The sequence below is a fragment of the Hipposideros armiger genome, unplaced genomic scaffold (assembly GCF_001890085.2).
Source record: "Hipposideros armiger isolate ML-2016 unplaced genomic scaffold, ASM189008v1 scaffold_131, whole genome shotgun sequence".
NCBI lineage: Eukaryota > Metazoa > Chordata > Mammalia > Chiroptera > Hipposideridae > Hipposideros > Hipposideros armiger.
The window spans coordinates 466,013-487,048 of record NW_017731481.1 but is presented as its reverse complement, the minus strand read 5'-3'; positions in this window follow the sequence as shown (position 1 = coordinate 487,048).

Below are 21,036 nucleotides of genomic sequence, written 5' to 3'. Positions count from 1 at the left end.
AGAAACACAAGAGGTAGGGAGGGTCACTTGTCTTATCAGAAGGCTTTCAGGCTCCTAGGATCAATTCCTCCAATCGAAGCTACTGGAATCGGGCCGACTATTGAGAGACACGAAATCACTGTCTGCTGTTGTAGAGAACGCCCATTTGGCTCTGGGTGGGACAAAGGGAATGATGGAGATAAGGTTTTGGAACACAGCATACAGGAGACAAGAATTGCTCTGGTAATAACACCAGCACCACATCACGTGAATGCTCTCTGCAGGGAAAAAAAAATTATCTTGTGTAATAATGGTTGTTAGGCTGGAGAATATAAATAACAGGGAGAGTTTAAATTGAATATTTGACAACACTGAAATCCTGTGAGCATGCATCGAATTTTTATTTTTTAAAAAGGAGCTCCATTTAAATGGAAGGCCTGCAAAGGCTTCAATCAAATCCCTTGTATCACTTAGTAGGGGAAATATTTTTTCTGCTCCTCACAGTTGGAAATAATAGGTGCTATCTCCTATGTGGAGGAAAAAAGTCCCTTGAAGAGGATGTTTTAGGTGATTACTTAAGCCAATTTTCTTCTAAAATGACAAGGTTGGCAAACTGCCTATTATCACATTGGCATATCAAATGATAATAATGTTGCCTAGTAATATTAAAGCACTATATTAGTTTCTACTTCCTGAGCAGGAAGGAAGAGGGGAGGACTAGCTTTTGCAAAACTGTGGTACCTATGCACAGGTTCTACTGTTGGGGGACAGGGGATGAAAAGAAGGGGGATGAGAAAGTAGAACTCAGGCAAAATCAGAGCTTCAGGAAAGAGGAAAGTGTGTTTTCAGAAATTTCTTTAACAATTTTGTATTAGTCTCAAAAGGACGAACGGAAAATTGAACTTTCTCAGTGTCACCTACACTGGGGACAGGCCAACAGATGACACAGTGCCTGTGGGTCATCCTCCAAGGCCTATAGAAGGGTCAGGCACTAGAGTTCGAGTTCTAGTTCTGCCACCAACTCCGAGTATCTGGGAAAAGCCTTCTCTGGGCCTGACAGTTCTTGCCTACACAGTGCAGGGTTGGTATGAGATGGTCCATACAGTCCCTGTTCTGGTCAGCTCATTCCAGCCCTTGCCGCTCTTCTTTGGATGAATCAAAACAGCATCAAATGCAGCTCCACCCTCTCTGTTGAACAAACTGAGAGGGTGGGCTCACTCTGCTGAACCTAACTTTCTGTCCCGAGTGTACACACTTTCTCCATACAAGCCCTTTTAGAAAAGGAGATGCTGAAGGAACATTCTGGCCACTGACCATTGCTGGTCTTCAGTGGAAACCTACTGCAACTGGCCTTGCCTTGGCGTGATGAGCGTCACCACATCTCAGGTACCCTCCCAAGTGAGGCATCCAAGAACCTCAGAATCATGTCTCAGCAGCAGCAAGACAGCAGCTGAATCTGGGCAGAGACCACCTAGGAGACTAAGCCGATGACAAGGGCTCGCCACAGCAAGAACTGCTTCAAGGGCCATCGTGCAATTTCCAGATAACCTTGCAAACCTCAGGAGTCATTTAAAAAAGTATTTCTATTCAGTGGTGGGGCACTGTCTGAACATGGATATGTGCAGAAGACCACATAGCAGGTCAAAAGTTGCCAGGGAGAGGCTGGAAAGAAAGTGACTAGGATCCAGCAGCCCAGGTAAAAATACACATCAAGACCTGGTCCAGATAACGAGTGAGCTGTCTGGGGTTGGCCTGGCTCCTCAGCTGGCGTCTGAGGGAGGGCACCACAAAGGGAATCCAGTTTGGGTGAATCTGGAGCAGGCAGCAAGGAATAGGTGACAGTGACCTGCCAGCCCCAGACTGAACAGAAGCCAACCAAGGCTGAGAGCCAAGGTTGGACACAAAGCAGGAGACAGTGCAGAACAGAAAGGCAGAAAACAGAATAGAACACAGAAGCTCGCGAGAGGCGCCAAGGGGCAGTGCCAAGGAGCTGGAGCAAGCCACCCCCAGTCAGGGGCTTCAAGAGTGGAACCAGCTTCCCAAAACATCCGCAGAATTTTACCAGATAGTTGCATGACACTCCAAGTGTATTTCAGATTTCTCTGTGTGTTTCTGAGGAGTTTTGCCCCTGGGACAACTGCTTGTGAGAGAGCAAATGGCAGATGTCTGCTCTGGTCCATAGAGGCGGGGCGGTCAGCTTAGCTCAGAAGCCAAGGTATTCAGACAATGCAGGTACTGCAAGAACTGCCTCAGTGGGCACAAAGCTGGTGATAAACAATGTCCTAGCAAGGGACTGCCCTGGGAATTAGTGCAGCCGAGAGGGACAGGTGGATAATGGCTGCCTGCAGGTTCTAACTTAGGCTTTTTTGTCCACTCTTAAATTAACACACAAAAGATAGGTCTATTTTGTTGGTAACATTCTGTGCTATTATAGGTCTTATTTCAATGTATTTCAGAGGCTAAAAATACAGTATAGAAACATTCTCACAGGTTAAGGAGGAATTAACCTGAGTTTGACTGTCACAAACTCAAAGTTCTAATTAGAAATGCATTTATTAATCATATAATTGGTATTTGAATTTATACACATAGGAAAATGTAACTGCTCATTGTACTGAGGGGCCAACAGGATTGTGCTAGAACAAGGTGAAGCTTGCAAATACATAAATGAAATGCTTCCTATTTGATTGAAGACCAATGTGTTCTGCTGTTCACACACACAAAAAATAATAACTTGCCATGTTGATTTTCTCTGGTAGTTTGTGAAATATTGCAAGCTGGTTCAAGCTATCAATGAGTCAGCAATAACCTAAGTATCTTAAGGCTTTAATCAGTCTTTGGAATATCTGGAACGATGAGTTAGTTCTTCACACAATTGCAGAAAGCTGCAGATCATCCATGTGCTCTTTGAATGAGGAAAGTCTGTTAAATGTAGCAACTTTGGCAAAAGAAAATTAGATAGGCATCATTAATCTCCCTCTGAAAGTAGCTAACGTGACTTCTGTGAGAGGCTGTAGACAGAAAACTGGTTATTTCCATTTATTTGTTGTTGGAGTCATTGTCGTCTTGGAAACGTGAAGGCCATCAGACATGGAATACAGATGGCAGATGGTGAGAAGTAATTAACAAAACCGTTACTAACATGTGCCCACTGAATTTGGTCAGATTCTCTTCAAAATGAATCAGGGAAGTAGGGAGGCTATGTTGGCAGACATGTCCTCACCTTCAGGCTGCAGCATCCTTCTCTAAGACCAACCAGGTCCTTGTGACACCCCTCCTCCCATCCAGCTGTAGAGTTCTTAGAGTGTACCACTCTGCAGATGAGTAAACTGAGGCAAAGAAATGAGACTTTGCCAAGTCAGGCCCTGAGAATGATTTATGTGCCACTGACATTTATGTGCCACATGAACAAGCCCCAAGGACAAACCCAGAAGAATATATGAGGCTCCAAAATGTTTATAATCCCTAACCAATGAGGAGAGGGTTTAACCTGCAGCCCAGGTATATTTCCCACAAAAAGGAGAGAGAAACCACCCTTTAGCAATACAACATCAGCGGAGCATTCTCCCCCTTGCCTATGTACACATTGTATCTGGCATCTCTTCCTAGATTATAGCAGTTTTGTATACCCTGTAAATGTATTGAAGATCCTAAAGTGAGGTAGGTGAACTACTCAGTTTGCATCAGTCTTAAACCAATGGTCTACCATGGGCTCACACAAGCATGGTCTGCGTACACTTCCCCACGTTTCTATTGAGTTCTCCAGTGACTCCTACCCATCTCCTGAACTGAACAAATAGAAGCGAATGTGAAGGGTTTCTTTCCCGTTTTCTTTTCTGTTCCTTCCTTTTTTCTTTCTCTGACTTATATGTACTCTGTTTGCTTTCTTTTCCTCTAGTAATTGTGATTTAAATAACATGGAAATTTTATAATGGTGACCTTTAAGTTTTTCGAAGAATACACACAAAACTATATTTTCTTAATTCTTGATGTAAAAAAAAAAATTAAGCAGTATTTAATGCCCCCTACTATGAATTTAAGAAATAAGCATGGTTTACATCAAAATTGTTCCATGTCTTAGGCCACTCCAAGAAAACCCTACTGTGAACATTGTTCAATTGTATTCTAAGATCTAATATAGAGGAAAGATAATTCTAGTCTGATTTTTTATTGACAATAGTTTAACCACATATTTTTGTTTGTTTTTTTACATAACAAGAAATTAAAAGGTGGGCAACCCAGGTCTAGTATAGCCATTCACAAATGTTTTCAAGAAACATTCCTCTCTAGCTTTCATACTTAGGTTTCTGGCCTGATTTGTGATCTAGGGATGCATAGGGATCAATAAGGCACATTTCTTGCTCTCATAGTGCTCAACTAGGTACAGAGGATAAAAGAGGACACAAATTCTTTTATACTGTCCTTCTTCTGGAATCTGGGCTGGCTTTGACCACTGGAATATGACAGACATGATACTGCACCAGTTTGGGGTCCAGGTCTTGCAGACCAGCGGCTTCCAGTTCCTTTCTCTTGCAGAACCCTGGGCTGCCGTGTAAGAAGTCTGACAACTCTGCTGGGAAAGCTGCGTCCTCTGCATGGAGAGACTGGGAAGCCCCATGGGCACACAGAAACACCCAGCTCTGTGCAGCCTTCCAGCCAGCCCCATCAAGTTCAGACACATGAGTGAAACTGTCTGGACTTCCCAGACCAGTCCAGCTGCCAGCACAATACCACCAAGTGACCCTGTGGGTACCACATGGAGCAAAGGGTTTGTTCTGCAAGCCCTGTCTGAATGTCTGACCCACTATAGTGTGAGATAAAATAAAATGATTATTTTAAGCCACTTTGTGTTGGAGTAATTGGCTACATAAAAATGGATTATCAAGAGAGATACCTATATAAATAGACAATTATAAAATAATATGAAAATGCAGTGCTAGGTGCCTGGGAGAATAGATAGTAAATTAAATAACTGTAATAATAGGCACCTCTTTCTAACCAACTAACAAAAAGCTTAAACATCTAAATGTATGTATACTTTTTTCAATTTCACTTATTTATGCAATTATTAGTCAGGTCTCTTTTTATTAGGCAGCTGGCAGATGGCCAATTCAAATCAGCATAACCAAAAAGAGAACTTCTTGAGCTTCAGGACTGAGAAGAAGGAATTCCGAGGTAGCGACTAGAGGCCCAGGGAAAGCCGCAGGGTCTGGGCCCTGACGGGCTGCACTCAGCACCTCCCCAGCTTTCTTCATGAGTACCCCTCCCTGCTTACGTCATACCACAGACAGGGTCGCTTCATGGGGACCAGAAGAGAAGCTGACTGTTGACAGAACTTCTTGGCCATTTACGTTTTTATAAATAGTCTCAGGGAGGATTGGCCAGGCCTGGCTCTGCTCACTCCTGTGATCTGGGGTTCAGGAGGTGGGGTCTGTGGGATGAATGAAACTGGACAAATCATGGAGACAGCTTAAGACAGTGCTTAGAGGCTATCACTATTGTCAAGGAGATATGCTGTACCAGAATTTACAAATTCAGAATTTCCAGAAAAGAGATATTGGAAAATAAACAAAATTCAGTGTATTTTTCTTTAAATAATGCAGTGATTCATTACTTCAAAAATGCAAATTATTAAGGCATGTAAAAATACTATTAAGTTCCTACTAAGTGAAAAGCACAGTATGGACTCTCAACCAGATTAAAACGAAGAATTCTACCTTAAGAATCTTCTGATCTAGTTTTATCATGATACCTTAGAGTTTAACTGTTTTAACGATCATAAAAGATAGAACCATGAAAAATTATAGCTTATTTTAAACCAATTTCTGAATATTGTTTAAAAATGTAGTTTTATGAAGGGCTCAAAATGTAATTTCCTTGAATAACCTGTGAAAGAAATGCTAGAGAGGCAGCATCATTCATATTTTAACAGGAAAAAAACTGATATTATTAAAGGAATACTGAGAAAAAAACATTTACTTCCTTTCAAACGTATTAAAATTTTAATTACCTTATTAAATTATTAATTTTAAGATATTTTATTATTTTAATGATGATTCTGTTCTATAGATCCAGAAAAGATGAGTAGAAAGGGCTGTGGCTGGAATGTGCATGTACACATTTGACAATCAAGTGTGATATTAAGGTGCTTTACAAAAATATTAGCCTTTGTAATTCTTTTGTATGTCATCCACTTTTCTTTTGGATTTTGGGGAAGAGAGATAGATTTGTCTGAAAACTCTTGGAGGTTTTGAATAACTCTAAAAATGCAAACTTATATCTTTTATTAAGATAAAAGAATCTGGCTCTTGGTTTCCTTTCACTTTTTACTAGCTTTCAGTGACCTCTTTCAATCTGTGTCTTGTGTCTGTCTTTACATTCGTGAATGTTTTCCTCTGATTATGTATTTGATTATTGCTTCTGTTCCACTGATTCATCGTAAGCTTAATTGTTTGCATCTCTTTTCATTGTTTTTTCATCTGCAGTTAAGTGGAGCTTTGAAAATTCATCCTCCAGATTTTGCTCTTTTGATTTTTTTTTTTAACAATACTGTCTTTTGGGGGTTCTAGTACAGATTGGAGTTTTATGGTTGCATTTCAATTGTCTATAATCTTTATTTCACCTAACAACTTTTTTTTATCTTTTCCCATTTTTCAGCTACCTATTTTTCCATCTCAGTTTGTTGTCTCAACAGCTAATCTTTCAACTCTCCTTTTATAGAGTGTTCCTATTCTTGAGTATTACGAAGAATATAAGCAGCATGAAGTAATAGATTTCAAAATATAATTTTGTTTCCTGTGCTGGATGATAAAAAATATATGTTTGCTCTTTTATGTCTCAAAATATAGTCTTGGGTCCAATGTTTATTTTCTTTTTATTGTTACTCATTCTTGAATGAGGCAAGAGCTTTTAGGGGTTGTTTGCCCTCAAAAAGAATAAAATATCTTAGCTCTCCAGCTTTATCTATTTGAGTTTGCATGTTATATCTCAAGCAGAAGGATATATTGAAGCTTAGAATCCTCAGCCAAATTTTTCGTGCCTGCATGTGTTTGTATGATGTGTACGTACCCTCTAGACCTGCACTGTTCAGTGCAGTAGTCACTAGCCACAGGCAGCTGTAGATTAAATAAACTAAAAACGTGGCTCCTCATTTGTACCTACTAGCCATATTTCAAGTGCTTAATAGCCCCTGAGTACAGACATGGAACATTTCCATCATTGCAGAAAGTTCTATTTGATAGTGCTGTTTAGAGTGTGATTCATGGGTGCATACCCTATAGTTATCTGCCTGTGGAAAGTTGAATTTATTCCTGTAATATTAAAACATTTTATAATTTGTTTTCCTTGCAAGATTCAAAAAATGAAAACCTATAATCTCAAATGTGTATCTCTCCCATCATTATTCCCATATCCTCCAATTTGTATTAGTATTCCAAGATGCAAGACATCCCCATTTACTTACTTCCCATGTTGACCATTACTGAAAATTTGATTTCCAGAAATGGTGGGCTCTGAAAGAGAGGCTAATTCCTAGGAAAAGTGGCTAGTTGAGGAATGCAGGTATGGCTGGAAGAGTACGGAAGGGTGAAAAGGCCCTGGCCATCACAGAAACAGTAGCTTCACGTTAGAGGTGTGGCCTCTGGCCTTCTAGTTCACAAGGCTCCATGTCTCTTAAGGAGGGACACACATTGGGAGTAATGAAAGTCTCCTCTGTGTCTACATGGCCCAGTTGCTGTACCTCAATGCTTCATCTGTATTTTGCTTAGTATAAGAGCATTCACCAATTTTACTATCTCCAGGGAGATTGAAAATTAACTGGCATTTTTTATTTTAAAGGTTGTCCCAGTGGAAATGTAGGAAAGGCCAGAAGTGTTGGAATCAAGAGATTGCCTCCTCAGAGTCAGAGTGTATAGTTTATTAGACACAGCAACAATTCAACAAATATGTGTTGTAAGTTAAAATAAACATACCCCCCACCCCAATAAAATGTAATAATGTCTGAAGCATGCTTTATAAAACAGCCTATCTGGTTCCTAGGCATGCATCTGACACTTAGTGGATGGATAATTAAATGTTTATTGAATGGATAAATAAATGAATAGTACATCTTTTAAAAAAAATAAGATTGTCTTCACCTGAATGTGCCCATGTAAGTTTGGCTTATCATGACTAGCTCTGTCCTTGAGTCCCCATGCCTTTCCTTTCCTTTTCATTTCCTCTTTGTCTCCCCCGCCCCCACCCTTGTCTCCAGTTCTCTGTGTTCCCAGCAGAATATAAGTCATATCTGGCATAATACCCGATTGGAAGCTCAGAAAACACAAAGTACTGAGCATACTCTTAGTGAGGATAAGAGGCAGAGTTTTGGAAAAATCTCTTCTTTCATGAATATTTTACTTACTTTCAGATAAACATCTTTTTTTTATTCCTTTTATTCCAGAAGAATTATCAGAAACCCTGATCCAACATATAGGGAGAAGCCCAGCTTGGATTAGATGGAAAGTTCCGTAAAGGCAGCAATAATATCTGTCTGGGTCACTGCAATTTCCCCAGGACCTGTGTGGATTTTTTCAGCCTGCAGAAAATGCATATCTTGATGCTTTACTAAGTAACCGAATAGAATTTTAAGGGCTTCAGGGTCAACAGAATTTATTTTGCTGACAGAGTCTTGAAGTGAATTTTATATAATCTCATTTTATAGATATGGAAACTAAGAAGCAGGGAGAAGACAAGTTTTTTATCATAATAAGAGTACAGTCCTTAGAATTCAATAAATCTGGATTCCATCACTTATAAGGAAGGTGACTTTGGGCAGTGGATTTAATGACTTAGCCTGAGTCTTCTTATCTGTAAAATGAGACTAATGATACTTGTTTTACAGGATTCTTATGAAAGAATGAGCCTAGTGGTCATTCAACAAAGAAAAACACTTGTAATTGCAGTTATTATTTTTAAAGTCACCTAGAGAGTTAGTATCAAAGTGGATCTTCTTTTTCCCAGTCCCATGCTTACTCACTGTCTTAATTGATGTTGTCTAAACCACATGTTATTGGAGTCCTAATCTAGAGGCTTGTTGTTGATTTGAGGATTGGTGAGGAAGTCAGAGCTGTAGACAAAGTCGAGTTCATTAACCCCTTGGTCTTTCTCATACTTATCCTTCTGTTTTGTATAGAACATCAGAATATATTCAGAATACCCCAATTCATTAGCCTGCTAAGAATTCCTCATGTGAAGGTGGGGCTGTTTTCTGATGTTGAGGGCCCAATCACCCTGTAGTTGTAAGCATCAGGACAGTCTTCCTTTCTCTTTTGTTTCAGTACTAAAACCTGATGTCAATACCTCTTGTTAGATAGAAGGAGCCAGCAGAACAGAGATTGATATTGGTGATATGAAAGAATATACACAGACTTGGACATGAGGGATCTACCTGGGAGGCTGCCTCTCCTAAACCCCAACCTCAGAGGGACAGGGAGAAATCCTCTTCCCATTATGATGTTTCTCTTCATGTTCACCCCTATAACAGAGGACAGAAAATGTTTGTTTGTAACGGGCCAAATAGTACATATATTAGGACTTGTGAGTAATACGGTCTCTTTGGCAACTACTCAGTTTCTCCCATTGTAGCACAAAAACAGCCATGTTCATTAGTGTGACGGTGCTCAGGAAAACTTTACTTAAGAAGACTGAAATTTGAATTCCACATAATTATCACATATCATGAAACATTATTCTCCTGATATTTTTCAACCTTTTGAAAATGTAAAAACCTTTCTTAGCTTACAGGCTGTACACAAAATGTTGATGGGATAGATTTGGGCTGTGGGCCATAATTTGCTGATCTCCTTCCTTAAATTGCAGACCAGAGTAGGACTTTTCAGATAATTCAGACTATAGGAACCTGAGGTAAACTATGCAAAGGTTCAATATCCATGAATTCAACCTACCACAAATTGAAAATATTGGAAAAAATGTTACCTTGTTGTTGATGTGTACTGTGTAGTTATGACTATGACAGTTGCATCTGTACTGAAGATGTACATAGTTTTTTTGTTTGTTTGTTTTAATTTACCATCTTAACCTTTTTTTTTTAAATATTTTATTGGGCAACAATGTGTTTTTCCAGGACCTATCAGCTCCAAGTCAAGTCATTGTTTCAATCTAGTTGTGGAGGGCACATCTCAGTGGCCTATGAGGGATCGATGCGGCAACCTTGGTGTTATGAGCACTGCACTCTAACCAGCTGAGCTAACCAGCCGCCCCTGTACAGAGTTATTTTTTCTTGGCATTATTCCCTAAACAATACAGTATTATAACCATTTATACTGCATTTGCATTGAATTAGGTATTATGAGCAATCTAGAGATAATTTAAAGTATACGGAGGATGTACATAGATTATATGCAAATACTATGCCGTTTTTTATAAGGGACTTGAGAACACACAGACTTTAGTATCTGTGGAGGGTGGTCTTGGAACCGACCCCCACGGATACCGAAGGAAAGCTGCACAAGAGTTTGTTTCCAGCCCGGCAGCCTCCCTCCCCATGTTCACATCTTTTTCCCAGGCTTTCCTCCTTCATTGGGGTTTTGGCAGAACTCACACTGGCTTTTAGGCTCTGGGATCCTCCACAGTGATGCACCCCACATATCTGCCTTCCCTGCCCCTAGCAGGTCCTCACTTTCCCAGAGCAGAGGGTGGGTAGATGGGGTGGTGGTAACTAAGAATTAGCAGGAAATCTATCTATTTTGAATAATTCATACTGTCAGAATTAAGACTTCCTCTTCACTTGAGAAATATCTTCTTTAAAATACAAATTGTTTTCGAATTGGTATCCTGAGATGAAAATAATTAGAGTGGTGTGAAATTTCTCTAGCCCACTCCTGGCCCTCCTGCAGTCTCTGACATTTCCTTATGAAGCAGAACAAAAGAAAAGGGGTCTTTTACTGACATCCAGTTTTAGAAAAGTGACCAACCTCATCATTGGCATCTCCAGCTCCTGCTCCCATGCCTTTGCTGAAGGTCTAAATGTGTGCCTCTCTGTCCTGTTCACACAGCCAGTCTGATAGGACTCGTTGTGCGCACAGGCTTGCCTTGTGGAGGTTTCCAGCCCTGAGGGACTCCTTAGGGAGAAACAGGGGCTCCGCCTCTACTCCAGCTACAAACACTCATAGCTTTGGCAGCACTAAGGCAGGCCAGGATTTGAAGGGCATTTCCTCCCTGTACCTGGGTCCAGGCCACTCCGACAAACTGGGACACACCCCATGTTGGCTGCTGGGACTAGAAAGACCAGCTGGCAATTAAGCCTGGCAAGGGCAGGAGGGGGCAGCCCACAAAGCTAGTCCTGCCTTCGGACCCCAAGGCTTGGACAAACAATAAAATATTATGAGCTGTGTTCCGCTTCCAGCTTTACTACTAAAAGAAGTGCAACATAGTCACTTAACCCTCCTGGTCCTAGACAGTCTATAAAGTGAGGAACGGGATTAGATCAGTGGGGACTACCAGAAATATGCTGAATCTACTGAGGATCATGTTCTAAATAAAATGCCGTCACCCTCCTCCACACCTGCTGAAATGTATTAGAACAGGTGTGGGGCATAGGCAGGATATGAACTTAAAGGAGCTTTGCTAGACAGTCAGATAAAAAGACTCCATGCGAGGTGAGAACCACTGAGCTAAATTCCCCTTAAAACCCTGTGGGCTCTGACATTCTATGAGTCTGTGAAAGGAATAAAGTTAACAGTACTTTCCTTCTGTCCTTCCGTAATCATCCGCTGTGGATTAATGTGACATTTAATTTGAAACAATGTAACACTGCAAATATGGTTTATATTGATTTTTTCAAAAATTAGTTTGTAGGCAGTTGGTTCCTGCAGCCTCTACCCTTGAGATGATATTGTGAGTGTTGGCACGGTTTGGACTGAATTAGATGCAGGTGCCTCTTGTAAATGGGAACATGTGAGTGTCAGCAGAGGCACCTCAGGTTAAAGTTACATACCATGGAAGTGGCACCTTGAATCTAGACCAGGCCAATTCAGACGGGCCGACTGTTTGTTGATCAGAGCAAGCCTGACCCCTGACGGTAGAGTGCGTGCCTTGGTGGTGTTCAATTCCATTTGTTACTCTACCCCGTGCTTTCACTTGAGGGACATTCTAGAACTTTTTTTCTGATTTCTGAACAAGGTCAAGATGTTCTACCAACATTATATGCTCCAACAGCCTCTTGTGTCTCCTGCTTTGTAACACGTGTCACACTTGTATTTTAATGGCTTGTTGAATTGTCTTCTGCACTAGCATGTAAGCTCCATGCGAGTAGGGACATTTTCCATCATGTTCAACACTCTGCCCAGCATGGTGCCTGGCACATCATGGAAGCTCAATAAAAACTTGTTGAACACAGATGCTACCTTGTTGAAGGATTCTTTGCCTGTGAGGACTTTCTCCATAAGCTCCTGCTCAGCCTAAGCCCATGGACATCCCTGGTACTCCAAGCCGCCATGCTAGGTCAGGCTTCTTTCTTAGGGGAAGAGGGAGTGCTGGCCCCTGACTTCATCTTTCTTCCTCCTTTATCCTTTATTCCCCTCTCACCCTCCATCCTCTGAGTTCCCTGTGACTCCTGGCATCACAGGCTCAGCAATGATGTCTAACTTCTCCAAATGTGTATTTGCCATGGGCTCTGAGGTTATTGCCCATGGGCATCTCAGGGATTTGAAAACCTGGTATAGCTCTGAGACAGTGAGTGACTGAAGGGAAGGTACCTTCAAGGCTGAGCAAAAATGAAATGACTTTGAAATAGATGAGGAATGGATGAGTTAAGGCTTATCTGGAAGGCAAATGAGACCTCTAAACCAAAAATGTTGAAATACCCAAGAGATGAAAAGGGAAGAAGAAAAGAACAGCTGGATTGGAGATTAGAGTATTGATAGTGGGGGCTGAATTTTCCTGCACATTCTTCTATCTTTCTTCCTTTTCCCTCTCTAAACAATGAATCTTTAGCAAATCATTTCCAAGGCCTGGGGTAGGCTAGAGTAAAGGTAAATGGGGGTTGAAACTGACATGAGATTGCTCATTTCCAAGGTTTTTCTGTCCTTGGACCACGCACTCCCATTCTCTGTAGCCTCAGCAGCTCAGGTTTAAGCGTGCTGTCCCTAAGCGCTCAGGCATTGTTGTGGCCCACAGGGCTAGTAAAAATCAAACATGAGTATTGAAAGGTTCAACTTCAGAGCTCTTTGGAAATACTATACCCATTGGAGGGAAATCAGCAAAACAAGGAAAAGGACATATTAAAACGAGTTGACTTGTATTTATCTGTATTTATCCAAGTTCACAGTGCTCTTAGCAGGTTGCAAATTAATACTTCAGGCCAGATTCTGAATAAGTCACGGGAGACCAAACAAGAACCTTCATGCTTGGAAACTAAGAAGGCCTAATGGATCAGCTGTCACTTCCTCTGTTTGGCTGGCAGTTAGCATTTCTGTCAAGCCATTTCTCCACATTATCAAAGTCATGGAGTATTTTACATCCTTCAATAACACTCACCATTTGGCAGGCTAAAACATGCCTCTTTCCCTGCCAATTTGCAAGATCATGTCTTTGCTCATAACCTAACACAGTCCTGGTTTGTTATCTCTCCCAGTCCAGCAGGGAAATAATGGGGGAGAAACAGAGAAACCCTTCAGTGCTGATGAAGAAAAGAAAAATTGCTAATTTAGGGAACTGAAAAAGACTTCGAGGCAGGTGGTGGACAGAGAGGGGATAGAGGGAGTCGTTTGATCCTCCCAATCTGGGGGTGAGTGATACGGGGTGCATTATCTGGAAATAACTTTCAAACAATAAAAAAGGAATAACAGCTAGTCAGCTTTTTATTATCCATGCACCAGTAATTCTAAACAATGCCAGTGATTAAATATTCTTCCCACTGGGTAGCCTGGTCCCGCGGTCCACTTGAAGTGCAGTTACTTGAGAGTGAATTAACCTAAGCCTCTCATTTGCTGATAAGGGAAGTGAGGCCCAGTGTCTTGTCAAAGGCCCTTGGGCTAGAGCAGCCCCTAGAACCCAGCTCTTTGCTGCCTCCCAGAGGCCTTTCCTCTCCGTTATGCTGCTTGACCCCAGAGTGAGAAAACAAATTTGCCCAGTAGCTGGGCAAATTTGGATCAAGCTAAACAAATGGAGAAATCTAAAAATCTTGGGGGAAAGCTCAGCAGCTGCCCTCAGCACCTGCATTGTTAACAACCATGTTTGAGAATTTTCAGTCTTAAAGCTATTTTTTATTCTATCTTTCATTTACATAAAAACAGTTGTTTTTTTCCATATTGGAAAATACAACTCTTTTCATATAGGTTCATTTCCCTTTTAAAATCATGGTGAGGCTCTTCTGATCTTTTATTTGATTGTGTAGTGGGTAGGGATCGCAGTTCTCAAACTCAGGTGTGAGAAGAATATCGTATCTTTTTTAATTAAAAATCAGCTTTATTTAGACTCACAGCTTTCATCTCACCAGCAAGGCAGGAAACGCAAGCTCAGCTATTTAGGGGTTCTCCAATTTCAAGGTTTTTAACCTATAACCTTTTCTTTGGAGTTGAGCCTGTCTTGTTGGGAAGCCCCAAGCTGTCTGCCTCACAGTCTCTCTTGCTTCACATTCAATTCCTTGGCCTCCTCTCAGGGCAGTTTTCAGTTTTCCTGGATAACATGCCTTTTCTAGTGCTATCCAGTAGGCATTTTGTTGTTAAAATCCTAACATTTTATATTTATTATCACATGTGATTTTTTCCCCCTTTTGAAGTGAATTATTTCTCTCTTGGGCTTTTAGGATCAGAAACATGTTATTTAAGACCCAACTGGAAAAGGAATTACTCCAAAAAATTTATCCACAAGCCAAGAAAAAACAAGCGTGGGAGTAAGTTGACCAACACCCAAGTCAAGAGCGATTTTATATTTGATTTATCTATATGAGGACAATGGATTCATTACTCTGGGTGTCATCTCTCCCTGAGTTATGTCTCATTCTGATGTCCCTCTGCCCACATCACTCACTTCCTACAGGAAAGTTAAAAATCATTTGCTTAGACTGAGTCTTTGCCTTCAGTCACTACCTCCACCTGTCAAGCATTTGTCAAATGCCAAGTCTTTCCTCACCTGCTTTGCCAACACTGAGAGAAGGAATAGAGAATAAGAGAAAGGCAGGGCACACAGAGCTAGAAGAAAGGGACAAATAAGAGTGGGGGTGATAGGGTCAAACAGGGAACAAAGATCAGGCCCTGATGAATTTGCCTTCCAGACCCAATCCCCTAAATTGGAGATCAGGAAGTGAAGAAATCTAACTAGAATCCCTTCAATTCTTCTGCTTCTTTATAATTTACACCACACTTTCACATAAATAATCTCTTTTATTCCTCACACCAGCCCAGTGAGGCAGGCACTTTACAGATAAAGGCCTAGGACTTTAACAGGAAGTGACCTGCCCTGTGTTATTCATTAGATTAAAAGCAAGGTACGAGTCAAATAGCCAAGCCCCTCATATACTCTAGGGGCTGGAGCCTTACATGGTGGGAAAAAGCAGGTTTTCGAACCAGTAAGACCTAAATCCTAATTCCAGCTTTGAAGAAATTCTTTAATGAAGCTATGTTGGGAATTCTCCCCATTGTCAAGAGTTTTCTTGTAAAGTTTAAACGAATTAATATAGCTAAATCCCCCACCCAACACAATGCTTGGCACTTGAAGGGGGCTTAAAAATAAGAAGGACCATGCTTCGGGTAGGATATATAGCCAATTTTGTGGCAGGATATATAGCCAATTAAAAACATATAAATATATTTGATAAGAAATGAATGTGCCGTTAGTTAACTATGCTGTATTTCTTCTTCAAACTAATTTAGGAAGCTTTAGACTTTAGAGGATAAACTTAAAATCCTTGCCTAGCACCAAGTCATAGCCTAGAGCTGACATAGCAAGTTACTATAGTTCCAGTCCTTCAAAATTCGTGCTCTGCAAGCCTGCGTCTGCTTTGCACACATGTATGCAGTTCCGCTGTGGGGCTCAAATTCTAAGTGATCTTACTGAGCTATTTCCAGTGTTTGCTTAATCTGCTCTCCAGAAATTGGAATAGGATAGTTAGGTCATTCCTGTTTTTGTCTAGAAGTTGTAGGATAAAAATTAAGCAGGAATGATTTGCAGTGGGCAGACTAGCCTCAACAGAGACAGTTTTGCTCAGACTGAGTGAGAGATCAGGTGAGAAAAATGTGTGGGGACCAGATCTCAGGATGCCTTGATGTCTAGTTCTCATTTTGGAACCTAGCATATATTTCCCCTTGAAACCTCCAGACCTAGATGGAATATTGCTTTGAACTTTATTAGATGAGTAACAACTTGCGGGGAAGATGAGGAAAAAGTAACTTGGAAATGCTCTGACCCTCACTGAGGACAAGATGAATGGAAACTTGCAATTCAGCATTGGCACAAGGTGATTTCTTGTTGTGGACTCTGGTATTTCATTCCCACACCTGCTGTGTTCCGCCATGTGGGAAAGCTTAGGGAGCATAACGTACCTGCCTTCTTCCTGCTCCTTCATACGCTCTGCGTCTGGGGAGGTAGAGTAACTCATCTGATTGGAAACTGGGAAGAATCAATTACCTTGCTTGCTCATCTGCTCCATGAGTCTGCTATTGACTTCTAGGAATGGCCTCTGCCCTCCTTCGCAGGACACAGTTGTGGCTCTCCTGGTCCAGCATGGCCGTCACCAGGTGTATAAGTCTGCCTGATTCAAGCTAAAATATTAGAAAAACTAAATACACACTTATGTGAGTCATATCTTTCCACCTAGACTTTATGAGTAAAAAAGGTGATATTTGGCAGCTATCTCCCTTTGTCTAACTGCTTAGTTAGTTCAGAACTAAGACAGAAAAAAAAAGGCCTTAAGGCCTTTACCACTCGTGGGTGTTTAGGGCCTAGTCTTAGCCCTGTACCCTAAAAGGGTCCACTTCAAGGGCCTATAAAAGTGTTGGGGCTAAACTCTAAAGTGGAATAGAATAATACAGGATGGTGGTAGAAGGAAAGATGGACGTCTGCCTATATTAAGTGTATCTGTGGGCGTGACTACCCTAATCATGAACTCATTTATATATATTGGACTCCTTTATATTGAAAACAACTGTACCAAAGTGAGGTAGGACCCATATGATTCTGATGGTTAATGTATGCTGTTAAATAGGAAAGTTGTGAGTTCAAAATCCACCATGATTAGTTAACTCTATAGAAATAAAAACCTCTTTTGATAAGTTACAACCTTAGGACCCCATCTCACAAAGACACTGTATTGGTTATAGGAGAAAAGCTCATGAAATTATGTCAATGAATCCACACAAATCCATTCCTCACCAGAAGGAATGCAGTTCAGAGTATGTTCTATGTATCAGAAAAACAGAACTGATCACTGCATTGCATGTATTCAGCATAATAGTCGTCATAACCACTTGCAGACATCAGCATTAAAAAGAACATTTATTTATTAAGACAATATTTATTGCTTGCCTTCTGTGGAGATTAGGTGCTCTGGTACAAATTGATGAACACAAGATAGGATCCCCAATGATACTCAGTGACCAGGATGGTAAAATTAACTAACTAGAGAAGTGGATATAAAAAGTATCAAAATAGAGGAACAGTCGGTAAATGCTAGGAAAGTTCCTTGTTGGGCTGGGATGGTTAATGGAAGTTCAGAGAAGAGGTGAGTAGGATTTTAATAAGTGAGATCAGGCTTGTGGGAGCAATGATGAGAGAGAGTCCAGGTGGGAAACACTGACAGGGCAATGGCTGCAATATGAGTAGAAGTCGTAGAATGAAAATTAATAGGAATGATTTGCAGTGGACAGACTAACCTCAATGGAGACAGTTTTGCTCAGACTGAGTGAGAGATCAGGTGAGAAAAATGTGTGGGGACCAGATCTTGGGATGCCTTAAAAGCGGAGTTAAAGGATTTGGACTTCTTTCTGTAGATAATGCCAACTCTTTGAGGATTGTTAAAAAAGGGGAGTGGTATGGATAAAAATATATAGATTTTTAGATTTTAAGAAAATTAATCTGGTATTGTAGAGGACAGATTGATGAGAGAGAACCTGGAGGGAGAGAAACTGTTGAGAGATTGATAGATTAGTTGAAACAACAGGAGTTTAACTAGCATGGTTGCAAAAAGGCTTGGCGAAGATAGAAAAGGTACTAATCAATACAATGAAGGCATAATTATTAGGACTTAGTGGCAGCTTAGCTATAAGGAAGGATTGGGTGGAAAGTCAAATCTAACAAAGCTTCCAGTTGAGATGTCTGAGGAAATGGCAGCAGAGATTTATTACGTTGGGAAGGAAGCTCCTTTGGGAAGGAGTTTCATTCAATTCATGCAGGTGGCTTTTCCATCAGTCACTGCTCAGCCGTGCCCTGCCTGCCCTTGTGCTGCTTGGCCAAAGGCACAAAGGCCTGCCTCTTGCAGACTCAGTCCTTCCCAGTTCCTGCTTCACTGAGAACCCAGACTTCAAGCACCACAGGAGCCTTTTCTCTTCTGTAGGCAGGCTTTGCCCTTGTCTGCTAGTCTCACAGCTTCTGCCTACAGCCTCCACAACTCACCGCCACTCTGAGACACCGGGTCACCTAGGATTAGAATGTATTCCAGGTCTACATTGGGTTTAGAGCTCATTTCTGAGACCAAATTCACTTCAATGATCCTTTGGCACCTTCCTGCTGTCCTTTATCCCAGTGTTTCATATTGCTTCTGGCTTACTCTGTCTCACCTGGACTTACCACCTTAGTTTATCATTCTGGTATCTTATTGATATTAAGAACTCCTGCCACTCAATCCTCTGTCCCCAGGTAAATGAGACCCCTTAACTATGGATGCCAGTTTGGGATGGATCTGAGTTTGCGTCAGCCCGTAGATTTACAGCCTTGGTCCTTTTCCTTCTGCAGAGATGACTAACCGTTCTTTCTTGACTGGTTGTTACTGGTCTTTGTTAAGTATCAGAACCAACTCACTGTTTGGTTTCTTGGAACTCTTGTGAGATGAGTAACTATGGTTGTTCCCTTCACGATGATTATAATAATAAAACTATGATATACAATGCAAAATGTTAGGGAAGTAGTTTAGCGTAAGATTTTGAAGGTGACCCAGGAGGTCAGTTAGACATCAGGTTTTAGAGCCATCTCCATATCATTGCAGTTACTACTAAAGTGTCAGATACATACACATGGACAAATGAATGAGTCAGTAGGAAGAGCCAAATGCAAAACTTTGTATCACATAACATTCCAATTCTTATTATCTTTTCAAAAGTAAAACACTAATGAAAAACAGCTATATTTGAGAGAGGAGAGAGCACTGTTTCTACCTCAAATAATTTTTTGAAAAAAGGAAATTTAAAAATAAGCGAAGATTAAAACCCTGAACGTTGAGGAAGTCTAACACTAAGGACATAGAAGGAGGAAGAAGAAGCAGAGAAGGAGCCGCAGAAGGAAGATGACAGGGCCATGTGAGGGAGGCAAGAGGGGGTGCAGCTGTGGGTGAGAGGCGGTGACAAATCCTAAAAGGGTATTGAAGAGGCAGTCAAACCTGCTTGCCCCTGCCCCAGGGAGACTGTGTTTTCCCCATTCTTACAACCCTTTCTCAGGAAAGAGTTTGTGATCACAAAATAATGTATGATAGGAGAACAGCCTTTGGCCTTGTATGTTTATCTTCAGACGGAGAGTCTGAGCAGGAGGCCTTCTCTGCCTGGTGGTGATAATAAACGAATGGTAGTTTGGTGGAGTCATTATGGTGGGGCACTGTGGCCATGGAGACTTTCATGTTTATGGGCCTGCATCTATAAGACCAAATCTCATGGGGCAGGAATAGAGAACAAGTGAAATGTTTCCAATTCAATATCAAACAAAAATATATCACAGCCTCGAGCCAGTAGATATTCTGGGAATGGCCTTTTTTCCAGCCCCTTAAATGTAACCAGCTGGAAGTCTTTTTTAAGTGCTGTACTATTCAGCCTCTGAGATGAAGGATTTGCCATTTAATGGGGAAGCTACTTTTTACGATAGAGGTGGAACAATGAGTCCTTTGCTTATTCTCTAGGGAGTCTCGATCTTTCTAGATAAAATAGGCTTAATATATAAAGACGCATAAAGGATCAACTATGTGGTAAGTAGTAAAATATGGAGGGATATAGATATGCAGATTTGAGGAATATGAGACAGTATTCTATATCCTTAAGGTACTGGGCATCTTCTGATGAGAAGTCAAAAGAAAACATCTGAACTCCTATTTCATAGCCAGTATGGGTTTCTGTGAACAATTATAGAAAATAATTGGGATCGGGTAGTTTTAGTTATTTAATTTGGCTGTGAATAAAGGAAGGCTCAATTATGGTGGAGGAATGAATAGGTCACAAGGTCTAGCATTAAACTTGGACCATAAGATGTGTGCCCCTTTTTCATTTTCTCCTTGGAAAACATGCAGGGTATTCTCCCGAACAGCATGCCTGCATTCCAATACCTCTATAGTATTTGGGGGCCCAAGACATTTCATGGATAAGTACAGAGGAAAAGGCCATAATGAAGGTCAAAGACATGAGTTCAAGTCCCATCTGTATTCTACTATTTGTGTGATTCTGTGAAAATCACTAAAATTCTCTGAATATCAGTTTACTAATCTGAAAGGTGAAAATACTCCTATGTGCCTTAGGATTATCACAAGGATTGAATGAGTTAATACGTGAGAAAAGCTTAATAAACTGCAAATACCAGGAAAGGGGCATTTTTAAAGCACAACTAGCTAGAGAGAGGTCTCAGAATTCAGGATCAAACTTCCAGGAACACAAACGGCCAAAATGTCCTGGGTGAAGAAGTAGTCACACAGGTTTCATTTCTAAAACAACAGGGACCTTGGTTACTGCCTTGATTGGTAGTTAATGAAGAGCCCTGTTAAGAATGGTGCTGAGGGAGCTGACACATTCTCACTTCTCACAGACATTACTGCAGGTGGAGATGCTGCTGATGCTCGCTCAACAATAATGACAGGTCACCCAATCTGTGAAA